The sequence below is a fragment of the Nestor notabilis genome, unplaced genomic scaffold (assembly GCF_000696875.1).
Source record: "Nestor notabilis isolate BGI_N333 unplaced genomic scaffold, ASM69687v1 scaffold13957, whole genome shotgun sequence".
NCBI classification, from domain to species: domain Eukaryota; kingdom Metazoa; phylum Chordata; class Aves; order Psittaciformes; family Psittacidae; genus Nestor; species Nestor notabilis.
The window spans coordinates 1,291-13,586 of NW_009935221.1; positions in this window are offsets into that span (position 1 = coordinate 1,291).

Consider the following 12,296-nt stretch of genomic DNA (forward strand, 5'->3'; position numbering starts at 1 on the left):
CACTTCTCAGCCCTCCAGAGCAGGCTGCTGGCCCCCATGTCCTAGCACTGGAGCAGCTCCTTGCCTGGCTGGCGGTGAAATCTTTCTGCATCTCACACCAGGGAAGAGGCAACAGGCTTTTTCTGCCTCCTCTCCACCTCCTACTGCCCCCCCAGGGATGCTCTTCTCCCTCCTCCTCCTCCCTCTCCAAGAGGGTGGACTTCCGTTTCCACTGCTTCTCCTTGGAGGCAGCCGGCAGCTGGGTCTCTGTGGTGGCTGCAGCCAGACCTCTGCTCCATCCACCATGTCCATTTTCACGTGCCTGGGCGCAGAGGCATGCTTGCCCATGTGTGGCTGCTGCAGGAAGGCCCGGTAGGTGTAGGCTGTGCTCCAGCGCCAGGAGCTGCTGTCTCTTCTCGATGTAGATGAGACAACCAGCCTTCAGGTGCTCGACCAGCTCAGCAGGCCTCCACAACCCCTCAGGTGTGAACCGCCATGCCACTGGGGGTGAGGACCACCGCAGGCACCTGCCCGAGCCCTCCTGCACCCCTTCCCACCCAGGAATCGTCTGCCCTGGGGCACGTACCTCAGCCTGACCCCCCACCGGGGCGTCCACAGAGGAACCACTGAGGCCCGAACCAGGACCACTGGGCTGGGGGTCCAAGGAGGTGGCAGCGGGCAGTGGGGGGCCATGGGGACACTGTCATTACCCGCACCAGCAGCACCCATCTTCCAAACCAGGCTGACAGCACACAGCAGCATGAGTGTTCCCATTGCACAGACAGGCTTGAGAAGCCAGGGGTCCATTGCAGCACTGCCGGGAAGCGGGAAGACCTATCCCCCAAGGATAAGAGGTGGAAGGTGCAATCACCGATTGCATCCAAGAGATGAAGCAGCACTGTAGGGGCTAAACTCCAGGCTCAAGACCACTTTTACCATAGGTCCCCCAGAGCAAAACACAGTAACACAGCAAAGAGCCAAGACTGAAAACAGCCATTCACAATCTCTACCAAGTCTGTTGTTATCTCGTCCCCTCAAGCCCCATGTTGTGTGCCAAAACAGACAGTGTTGGGTTGACCCCAACCACCAGCAAAGCACTCAAACTGCTGTTTGCTTGCTCTCAACCCCTGCAGTAGGGCGAGTGAGAAGATAGGAAGAGCAAAAGCAAGAAAACTCGTGAGTCAAGATACAGACCATTTAAAAAGTAAAGAAAGAGGGAACACCACCCCTCACCCCCCCAATTAAAAGGCAGTCACTCACCAGCTCTCACAAGCAGATGGATGCCCAGCCTCAGAGCGTTGGCCACCTTGGAAGACAAAACCCCCCACAGACAAATCCCTGCCTCCTTTTCCTCTACTTTAGGTTTTGTAGCTAAGCATGATACTATACGGCATGGCCAGTTTGGGCCAGCTGTCCTGGCTGTGTCCCCTCCCAGATTGTGCCCAGCCTAGTTGCTGGTGGGGCAGAATGGGAAAAAGAAAACCTTGAGGCTGTGCAAGCAGATAGTCAGAACTCCCATGTGAAATCCACATTGTTTTAGCCACAAATCCAAAGCACAGCACCACAGGGGCTGCTGTGAAGGAAGTAAACTCCATCCTAGCCAAAACTGATACAGATGCAGTAAATAAATGCAAACAATACACCTATAAGTGCAAACAATATGTAGATACATGCATGTATGTATGTATACACAGAGTGTGTGTGAGTGGTACACAGTGACTGCTGGAGGCAGAAGTGGCACAGATAAGGCTACTTCACTCTGCAATATAAGCAAGAGAACCAAGCTTGCTTTCAAATACCATGTTGCTGCTGGAGGTGGCAGTTCCCCAGGTGTAAACGGGGTTACAGCCCACAAGCAGCAGCCCCAAGTTCATCCTCAGCTCATGGGCACACCAATGAGCATGCTGATGTATAATAGCAATGCTTTGCTGTAACTAGTTCAGTTAGTCAATACTCAATTAGTTCAAGCTTTTACATGTCAGATAGAGGAAAGAGTAATAGCAAGTTAATTAAATTTAAAAGCCATATCCCCAAAAGGCAATCAAGTAAGCTTGAAAGGCACAGGGAGTGCAGGGATAAGATTTGACAATTTACACCAGTTTTCACCTGATTTAATTTTTTTCCTTTGGTTTAAGGTGTCTCTACTGAGAATCTCTACTGAGAATCATGCTGAGATTGACATGGTAATATTTGTCCTCTGTGACCTCAGACAAGTCACTCTTATCAGCAAAATTAAGATGATACCATGCTACCTGGCATGCACCTGCAGGATTACATCCATGTTCTCTGTGTGTTTACAAGGTTACATTGCATTCAGTACCAGCATCACCCATGGGAAATGCTTTGGGAAGGTCTGTGGAGCAGGCATCAAAATAATCCTGCAAAGGACATTGTGAAGTGTTAGGTTTCATTCTAGTAGTACAGCTAATGGGGCTTCTTAATATGTCTTCTGCATTCCCATTTTAAAATATCAATACCCTTAAGCTCAGTAATTACAGTGAGATATTTAAGAAGAGAACAGAAACGTACAGGACCACCTTTTCCACAAATTGCAGGATGAGAAGCTTTCAACCTCCCTTCCTGAAGCAGAAGCCTGTTGCTGAGTTTAGGGTTGCAGAGATTCTCCTCTGCACTTCCCAATAAATCACACATGATGCAGTTAAAGGTGGGGAGGAGTGAGGGGAGAAGAATAACATAGTTCTGGGGATGAAAAGGAGAAGGTGCCACTACCAGGTTTCTCTCTACAAAAACAAATTTCAAAAGGCAGTGAAAAAACTTGGTGCTCAAAGCAGTGATGGTAATGCTTTATCCTGAAAAGATTATCAGCTAAGAGTGGAGGGTTTTAGTTTAACCAAACACTATCTGCAGTAGAGCTGGTGCTGGAATTTGCAATTTTGCAGCTGCAGAAAGCCAGTTCCCATCCATAACAGTCAGAGGCTATGGATACCACATTCACAGGCTTACACAAATACTTTCAGAGAGAGCAGGAAGCCATAGGTAGGATTTTTCCAGAAAAGGAAGAAGAGGGAAAGGGAAGAAAGAAAGAGAAGAAGAGCCAGTTATATGTTTTCCAAAGAAAACTTGGTTTCAGGGAAGGTCTGTGGTCTATACTAGACCACGAAATTAATTTAACTTGTTGGTAAGCTACTGAAGGCTTAGGATGCAGAACAGTATTTTGTGATCAAAGCAGCTGGATTTCTTTCCTAGAATTAGTACTAATTTTAACTTTTAAACATAGTTCCTGGAAATAGAGGGGTGGTTTATCCAGTGTTCTTGTAACTAGAATTGGAGACCGTTCTTACTCCTTCCTCAAAAATTCACAATATACAGCTGCTCAGAGACTGAAAGACAGATAAACTCTTCCCCCCAGCGGTGTGTCTGAGGCATTGACTGACACTGATACACAGTAAAAAGATTCTTGTGCTGGTGATGAAAGGATTTGACATAATAATCTGAAGAGTCATTAAAAACAACACAATGATTTCTAAATTGCTATAAAGATTGACAGCCTAGTGCTTTCCTCAAGGGAAAGCATATCACCTATTAGCTACCACAGTTAGGAAGTCACCTCTTTCTGTGGCTATATCCATAAAACAGGTATACTTGGTAGGTTGCTCAAGCCTGAGCATATCCCCCGATTTGCCACTGTGGGGACAAAGTTGCACCTGGGTGCTTTAACACCACAGAGGTGAAGGGGAAACAACCTAGACCCAGCTATGTGATGCAGCAGGCGAATTTAGGGCACAGCCTGAGCCGTCTGAGGACAGATGTGTCATTGCCACCTTCTACAGCTTGATAGTTCACAATAAAACTGAGTTTTGAAGCTGAGAATGTTTTGGTGCAATAATTATTCTTTCTTCCTCCTCCACCAGCAATTGGAGGCCTCCGTGCTTGTGCTGCCTTGCTTGGAGCACCACTGTCTGATAGTGCTGACCAGCTCAGCTTGTGACACATTCACACAAGAGGGTGCAGGGCTATTTTAAGTTTCTGGGATTCTCCTGGAAAGCTATATAAGTCGTAGGTATATATCCATTTCAGGCTCATTAAGGCACAGAGCAGACTGATGGTTCACATATAAGGGAATCCCATCTATAGCAATTATTTTAGGAATTGTTAAGGATTTGAACCTCCCTTTTAGAATATGGTAAAGGAATGTTAGTCTGCTTTTCTGTTTTCTTCTCCCAGCTCCAGGAAATAAGGTATGTCTGGGTATGCCAGCACAGTGCCTCCCCCTAATTCTCACTACATCAGTCTTTCACTAAAATATGAGGGTACCTAGGAGGAAGCTTATATTTACTCACTGTAGAGGGAACTCTGATCAGGGAAGGTGACTGTTGTCCCCGGGATGAACGTGTCCCCAAGGCAGCAAGATTTTGCTGGACAAAGAAGTCCAATTTGGCTTTTACTTAGAAATTGAAAAATTCATTCACAGATAACATGGCACAAAAGGTTTACTCTTCATTTGAGCATGTCTGAAAAAAAAAGAAAAACCCCAAACCAAAACCAAAAACCAAACAACCAAACCAAACCTAGGCATAGAAACCCAGTTAATAAATGCACTCTTGTTAGCCCAGATGCCTTAGTAAGCACAATGTATGCACTGTATTTGCCAGGTTACAGAAAAGGGTGCGGAGCAAAATTGTTTGTCCTTCAAAGCTTGAGAGCTCTGGGCATTCGCTGTGGAGAGGGAGCGGAGAGATTCCAGACATACCATCATGGAGTTCCTCAACTGGAAACTCCTGCAAACGATGCATTATTCAGCTGTATTCAGATGAATCACTACCTAAGGCTCCTAAACAATGTTAACATTACATTAATGTTTCAGTCAAAGGTATTAATAAAAATAACACAGATCAAGAGCGTTTTCCATTAATCATCCCTCTAAAAATCTGTTGAAAATTAGACCCAGGACTTATCATAGACTACTTGAGATAGAGCAAGTAGTTGCCATATATTAAGAGCTGCAGATAGACCAAAAGCACACACTGCTGTTTCATGAGTTAGCTAGATATTAAATAGTCCTTATGTCTGTACAGATGGTAATAATTCAGAAACATTAATATTCTTTTTATAGGAGGCCACCTTCTTGTGCGATGCTGAGATGAGTCACTGCAACAGCCCCAACTCCTGCCAGTATGCAAAAGCAAAAAGAAAAACAAACAACTCAAAAGTGATGCAGTAACTTTCCCACGAGCTGAACAAATGTAGGAAGTAACTGCTGGGCAGCACCCCACAGTGATGGCATCCATCAGGAGATCAAGGACCGAGGACTTCCTTCTCAGTTCAGGCTATAGGAACTTCTTATAGGAAAGAGTTATGGAAACACAATTACCCAGTAAACAGATAAAGAAGAAAATGTTATAGGGAATATGCTGCTGTGGCTCTGACTCCCTTAGTATAGAAGAAAAAATGCACTAATACTGGGAATGTGATTATTCCACACTTTGTAAATTAACTACTCGCTCAGCTCACTTTTATCCAACTGTAGACTTCTAACTAATGTACAAAGACGCTCATTCTGTCAGAAATGAAGGGAATAATCAGTGCGTCAGACAGGAAGGGCAAGAGGATTATTACCCACACTACTCCAGAGTATACTCCTGCAGTGTTTTCACCATGTCAGGAAATGAACTAGAAACCAAATGGATACTCTTGCAGTTATGTACAAATTTCAAATCCTTCTCCAGAATTCTGAATTTTGTTGCCCAAATCCAATTCTACTCCCACTGCAACTTCTCTCCCCTAGAGCAGCTGTTAAGGCTTAAGATCCTGTCAACTTGTGCTGAATATTTGGCAGAATAACTCTTTAGAGAGCTGTGCCTGTTTGTAGTGATCTTCAAAAGCAGCACTAAGGACTAGAAAAAAGGGGTATTTTAACATCATGGGATGCCTGGTAACTCTTAGAAAACCAGAAGGATTGCTGAAGTAACACCTCTTCTGGCCTTTAAGTTCAGAAATGAATTCTGAGATTTTTCTGCAGATAGGCAGCATTGACCAGCTGTGATTGTTTTTTCAGTCTGGCATGACAGCTAATCTTGGTAATAGAAATGAAAACAATATTTAGACGGAAAATACCCTGAGGAGATAGGAAAGCAATTTGTGAAATGACAAGTACAGAAAATAAAATGTGACTGAAAAGGACTTAGAGGTGGTCATTTAGTCCATCTTGCTGAAATAAAGAAAGGAGTCCTGTGTATGACAAGGAGACGACTTTACTTCAGAAGACCTTCAACCCTCCAGCCAGCTCTACCACTCTGCAAAAGGACCCGCTCTTATTTCACACTGAACAATATCCTCTTCCTCCTGAAGGTTTTTGAAGGAAGACCACACTGGCATTAAAGCTTATTTCTAAGCTTTTTGAGTGACTCTGAATGCACAAACTGCTCTCAAAAGTACCTGTGAAACTTTGGAAGGATGTTTTGTTGAAAGACCACTGGTCCTTTCTTTGACCTCTTGCTTACACTGGAGGTTTCACAGCATTCTACATAGTGAGCATCTAAATGGGTAATTAAATATAGAATATCAAAGGAAAGTATGTAAGTTTACAGCTTGCTGAGATCTGTGTTCTTCTAGAAGTGCCTTAAAAATTTCCACAATGTGAAACTTCCCCAAAAGCTTGAGTTAATATCTATCTACGTATCAATCGGTATATCTGGTAGTAAACCTATTTGTGTCCCAATCAAGCAGAACCTGCTCAAGCCACACCTTAAAATATGAGCAGCAGATCAAACATTTACCCCACACCAGTCTGGAATGTCATTATACTCAGGGCAGGCATGACAAAGTCTCTTGCATTGTTCTTGCATTGCATCCCCTACTTCCAATGAAGACAGATGTTCCTAGTACCCACATCTATGGTTATCTGGGAGGTGAGGCAGCCATCGGCCTGCTTTGCTTGTAAAAAATTCCCTACCTCAGTCACTCAGAGCAGGCTTGAAATGAGCTGCAGAAGGGGCTTCTGATCAGTGTGTGAAGGAAAAAACTGTTTCCATGTCCTGTGGAAGACCTGGGGATAACTAGAGGCCTGCAGCTGAAGGAAAGATGTTTCCCTCTTGTCTGTACTGACCGCAGCAGAGTGAACATTTCTGCCATTTGGAGCCAAGAAGAGAAGAAGGAAATAAAACAGGTAAGAAAAATGGACTATGCATATAATGTGGGATGTGTGTATGAGGGTTAGACAAAGCTAAAAGATGACTGCATGTGTTTATTGTAATTCCTCAAAGATGCTAGTTTGCCAGCTTTCACACTTTTCTCTTCTGGTTATGGTTTCCTTCAACCTGACTCTAGTACATTAATCAAAATAATTTGAATACTTTATAAAAAATGTTGTGGTGCCTCCCCTTTGCATACAGTGTGTGCACATACAGTGACATGACGGTCACTGCCGGGGGAGGGAGAAAGAAGCTGCTGCAAAATATCCTTCAAGAACTTCCTGCCTCCAGCATACATTCAAGAAGGTGGCTTTTAAAATGTTGTCAACCCTTCTGGCAGTCTCAGCAGACTCACCACTTCTCTGGTCCACACACATCAGGTTTATTAAGATAGCTTTTTACTGGCAGGATGATTCCAACTTTTAAAAGATAATTCACTAGAAGGTGCTGTAAGAGCATTAGTGGCAGGAGCTGCAGAAGGAGATCTGCAGCAGTGCCGGGAGCCTTGCTCGCAGTGGACAAATCTGCACACTATGTTTGAACTCAGACACTGCTTAACACCCTAAATTGAGTTACCAAAACATTTATGTCCAAGAGGGAAGAAGCCTGGCAAGAACATACTGAGAACCAAGGAAAAGCCGCCACCTGACAGCTGCCATTCTCCCTGGGCTGTTCCCCTGGGCTTTAGACGGTCACGTACCTCTCAGGTTTTCCAGTCTGCTTCCTGTGCCAGCATTTGGTTAAGAACATATCAATACGTTGCAGAAATACACATCTTTTTGTCCTAAGTAAGGCTGCAAGGCAATTGAAATAAGATGTACACTGATTTTATGTTCAGGAATACAGTGTCCAAAAGCTTTTTTTTTTTTTTTAGCTAAAGAAAAATATGCAGTTGTAGTATTCTCAAAGGAAAAATTATTTTAGTAGAAAAAAAAGAAAAAGAAGCAAGCAGTAGGGACTCTAGGGACTTACAGAGTTGAACCCATATTATTCAGTTCCAAATGAGCTTGTTTCTTTCAACAAGTCTTTCAACACCATGAATGTCCTCTTTCACTGTCAGACTTTCAAGACCCACTCCAAGTCACTCGACATATTGCTGCTTAGATAGAACCAAGCACAGGAACAGACGAAGCTAAGGCTTTCAGGCTTTTACAGTATTAGAAGCTTTTTGTTCAGGAGGATCTTTGAACAATGTGCATTCCAACATCTTAACCTTGGATTTAAAGCTAAAAAGACTGGGGGCATGTACTGAAAGAGCTCTGCTGGTGTGGTGTGTGTAGAGAATCCCAGGTTATTTTTCTTCTGAATGCAACAAAAGAAAGTTTTGCTGTCTTTTTGGCAGCTTCCCAGGAATCCTCTGGCAAGGTCATAGTGGTCCTGCAGCATACTATGAAAGAAATCCAACTCCTCATTGTCCTTGGTGAAAGCCCTGCAGAGGATGGTCTCTATGGAGCTCAGTTCAGAATTGGCCAGCCTGCAAGAGCATGTGCCAGTTTGCACAGCATAGACAGAGATCAAGGTCTCAGCCACATGGGTGCATCCCTAATTGTCCAGTAATAATGTCAGTGAATTGCAGTTCGTGTCCCGTATGCAACAGACTGGGTGGCTGATGGTTTCTGTAACACTGCAAGGCTTCCAGCAAAGTCAGCCAGGAGCTCCACAGTACCCTTCCAATACAGCCCCTTTTGGCAGCAGAACTAAAAGCATAAGAAGTTTCCCTTGGCAGGAAAGTTAGCAATTCCAAACTTTTACTTACAGAGCTCAGCTTACTGAACCGAACTGAGTATTACAGCCTTATCCGAGTCATGCTTTGAAACAGTTCCTTTCACATGGTTTGTGAGCAGGCATGTGAAGTTTCTGCTCTTGACTACAGTAATCTGTTTCATCTAACGTGGTTTGTAACAGAAGGATCAGCCCAGTTTGTCTGGAGATCAGATTTCTCTCATTAACAAATAAAGTATTCCAAACTACGTAGAAGTCTTTATCCAGGAGAGGTCAGCAAGTCTTGTATAGAGCACTGCCTGTTTAATAACCAAGTGATGGCTATTATTGATTGTGTATATATATATATATTTTAATGTTATCTAGTTTCCATTCTCAATTATCCTTAGACAAATTACTATTTAATCAGTCCCTAAATAAAATGGGTAACTAATATAAGCCAGTAACAAGAATAATGGCTTAACAGCTATTTTCTGATACTGACTAGACACATTAAGAAATAGGAGATGCAGCAATTTTTTATGTATTTCCTTGAATTGCCTCCTCTTCCTTATCACAGTGATGGCATCTCTTTGCTTTCTGGTTCTTCTTCATCAGCACAAGGATGCAATGTTTGGGTTAAATACATTCATAGATGAAAGTCGGAAGTCAAACACATTTACAGTTTGTTTTATTTTCTGTTGCATAATTCGAGAGTTGCCCGGTAAAGAAACACACCTTAGGTAGTAACTTTAAACCTAGACTTGTCCAAGTTATTATTCACAAGCGATCACTAATGTGACTTTTAGTTTCTAGTGAAGAAACGGGTTTCGTAAATAAACCCAACAAGTGAACCAACACAAACCAAACCAGAGTCAATCGCAGAGGTGACAGGGTTTAAGAAAAGCTTAACACAAACATTACAGCAGCAGCCAGCTCCTCCTCTGCATTCCCCACATGACTGAAGATAATGCATTAAACATGCCAGCAAGCATTTACCTTGTTCTCTATTGAATCAAGAGCAAAGGTCCTGTTTCATAACAAAAGACTTACATCTGTATGTGTTGCCTAGACTCTCAATCTCTCTCCTTTTACAGAGGAATCAGATCCCTGATTCAGTTCACAGCACTACAGCAAATGCTTGGGCCAAAATACAAGAAGAGGGTGGGGAGGAGAATACTTTAAATCCAATTTTACTATGGACGCTTTATTCTGTGAAAATGTGGCTTTACTTGAAGGTAATGCTAATGTCTGTTTAGCAAGGTGAGGGTACTTTTATTACCTGAATCAGAAAGTGAAGGGACACATTCCATTTTCAACACACAGCTCCAAGTCCAGAGTAACTTTTCAGTTTTAATGAGGAAACCCTCCGTTTGTACAAATGGGGAGAGTCTGTACTAAGAGTTACCCCAACGGATCCTATCTGTCTTTAATGTTGCCTTCTAGCCCTCCTGTACCTTGAGGAACACTGACACTTGAGCTTCTGTGCTGACCCAGCTGGCATTGAGATACTAGCCTTGCCAATGCTGGAAATGTTTCAAGCTTAGTTTAGTGCTTTGGCATACCCAAGACATGTGCACCCTGGCTCTTTTGGGTTAGCAAGTTTACAGGCCTCAGATATTTTCTGACACTTTTCTGTAGTGTTTGCCAACAACTCTTCATAAAGGACCTCTTCATAAGTGCCATTAGCTACACTTCCCTTTTTCTAGGATTGACATCTTCAGATGATTTGGATGCATGTTTAACTATGGCAGCTCCTATTCTAACTTGGCAAGTTCCTATTATGGATTTTTCATACTTTTTCTGATGAAGTAACAGGTGAGCTGTATAAATGTTTAATTTCTAACTTATTACCTTGCACCCATGTGTATTACTATAAAGAATGTAAAGCAACCTTAGCCATAAAGTATCTTAAATACTGTGAACCAGTGCCCCAAAGAAAAAGTGCTTCATTTTTATCAAGCTAAACAAGAATTCACAAAGAACATTCACTTTGAGAGCGCAGTTACTCAAAACCTGTGTTGGTTCTACTTAACAACGAATTAATGAAAAGTCTCAAAGAAGCATTATGACTTCTCTCTGCCGTACCTTTTCAGTGTTATGTCTTTCTCAAACAAAAAGGGCTCTTTTCTTGCATATTACATTTCATGGGCAAATTTGATTTTAAACAAAATTTGTTTCATTCACAGTCTCACAACCATGCATTTATATGCTTGTATCCAGTTAGTTTAACCAGGATTCACTGAGGTGACATAGAGGACAAAGGAAAATACCAATCATGACCTCACCATATCTCTTCGGTTATTTGTCAAGTTAAAGTGGCTAGAGCACAGCTGTAATACATGTACTCACACACCCATTACTTGCACCATCTAAGAGCACTTCTGTTTGAATTCATGTTTTATGAAAACCTGTTGAACACCCCTGAATTAATCTTTGAATCTAGAAAATACAGTTAGGGAGACCTTCTAGCTAGTTCACTTTAGTTAACAGGTGCTGGCATCTTGATTTCTCCATCCTTGCAGCCAGTGAGTGTCACAAGCCAGAAAAAGCAAGTATTCGGTGGTCAGAAGTAAGATATTAGACCTTAGAGCAAGAGGTTTGGGACCTTCAGGAGACACTTTCCAAGGCTATTTAAAGCTATGTCTGTCAGCAACAGCTTATGTAGGTCATTTATCAAATGAGGCTGGGAATGTAAGACAATGTGTATCATGCTCGACAGTATTTTGAGTCAGGTCCTCAGTCATTATCTCATGATAGTCATCTCTAAAGGTTTAATGCAATTAAATGTTCTGGTCCAGGTAACCTTTCTAAGAATTCATCTCTTATTACAACAGCCTTTATTTCAAAATTCTCCAAATTTCATTCCTATATACAAAAGAGGTGCTTACAATACAACAGTATGCAGAAAACCAGTTTCCTTAAAACATAGGAAAGGATACATTCAAACAGAGATTATTATTGCTATTAGAAATGTCCTTCATAACTGAGAAATGAGATGCAGCACCTGAAAAGTCACCAAAGGTGCATGGTGAGGTTGTTCAGCTAGAAGGAGGAAAGCAAAAAACAGGTTTTATTGATGAGATGGAACCATCTACACAGTGGACCCAGAAACAGGCATTTCTTGCAGACAGACAGATTTAGTATTTTAAAAGGGACGTCGCAGAAGGGCTTCAGGTGCTCACTAGAATAGCTGAGTGTCTCAGCACTAGATTCCTACTGATACAATGAAATTATATGATTCTTCAAGGTGAAAGTTAAGGCTGACAGTCCAGGTCACTGACTTTTTAAATCCACATTGAAAATCAGAACTGATTATCGTCAAGATTATAAACCTCATACTAAAGAGGGATTATCAGAAACATATCAAAGATGGTTAACACCTTAGGTATAGATTCAAAGTAGCTCTGATGCTAGCCTCAGAGTTAAACTACTGTTTTCTAAAACCTAATACTTGCAGTGTTC